Source organism: Arachis duranensis, chromosome 10 (genome assembly GCF_000817695.3).
Source record: "Arachis duranensis cultivar V14167 chromosome 10, aradu.V14167.gnm2.J7QH, whole genome shotgun sequence".
In the NCBI taxonomy this organism is placed as follows: Eukaryota; Viridiplantae; Streptophyta; class Magnoliopsida; order Fabales; family Fabaceae; genus Arachis; species Arachis duranensis.
Genome location: NC_029781.3, coordinates 4,255,601 through 4,256,483, shown reverse-complemented (window position 1 = coordinate 4,256,483; position 883 = coordinate 4,255,601).

Sequence of the window (883 nt, the reverse complement as noted above, 5' to 3'; positions counted from 1 at the left end):
CATAATTTCTTGAAACATGGTTTAAACTTTTTTAAACATGTATAATTTTGATAAACTCATTTATTCTGTATGTGATATCATTTTTAGTTCAATGACTAAAATAAAAAATAATGAGGTTTATTTTAGTATAGGGACATAATCGCAGTTGATTATAGACTTATAGTGACAAATTAAAGGTTCTATTGCGACCGAAATATTTGTGAGATACCTATCGATTTGTTACTAGTTTAAAAGAAATTTGCGATGACATTTGCGATAGTATTACAACTAATTGATTACACATTATTTTCTAGCAAATTAGCGACTACTTAATAACTTTTCTTTCTCATTTAGAATAGCTTTGGTTTAGCGACAAAATTTCTACAAATTTTATTAAGAATTTTCAAAGATTAGCTATAGATTTGCTACAAAATGTAATAGATTTGCGATCATATTAGCGGACAACTTGCGACGAGTTAAATTCGAAAAAATTTCTCGCTAGTTAGCGTCAACTAAACATTCCATTTTGTCTACGAAATTAGCTTGAATTTAGCGATAAGTCGGCTGCAATAGAGTTTGTCGCTAATTAGCGGCTATCTTTTAATCTATTTCTTCTATGGAAATAGCTTTTGATCTAGTAATAGATTTGCGACTATCTATTCGGTCACGAAAAAACTTTCCGATGCATTAGCGACTGTTGTATTTGCCTCACTAATCTGCGACTTGTAATTAGCGAGGAAAGCATTAGTTGCTAGATGGTAGCTAATCTGTTACAAATTATATTTTGCGCCAAATTAACGATAATTTTTCGACTACTTTTGTAGTAGTTAATCGGCCTTATTCTTGTAAGTTGATAACTATTATAATTATAATATTTTAAAAAATATAGTCAAAATTAAAGTAA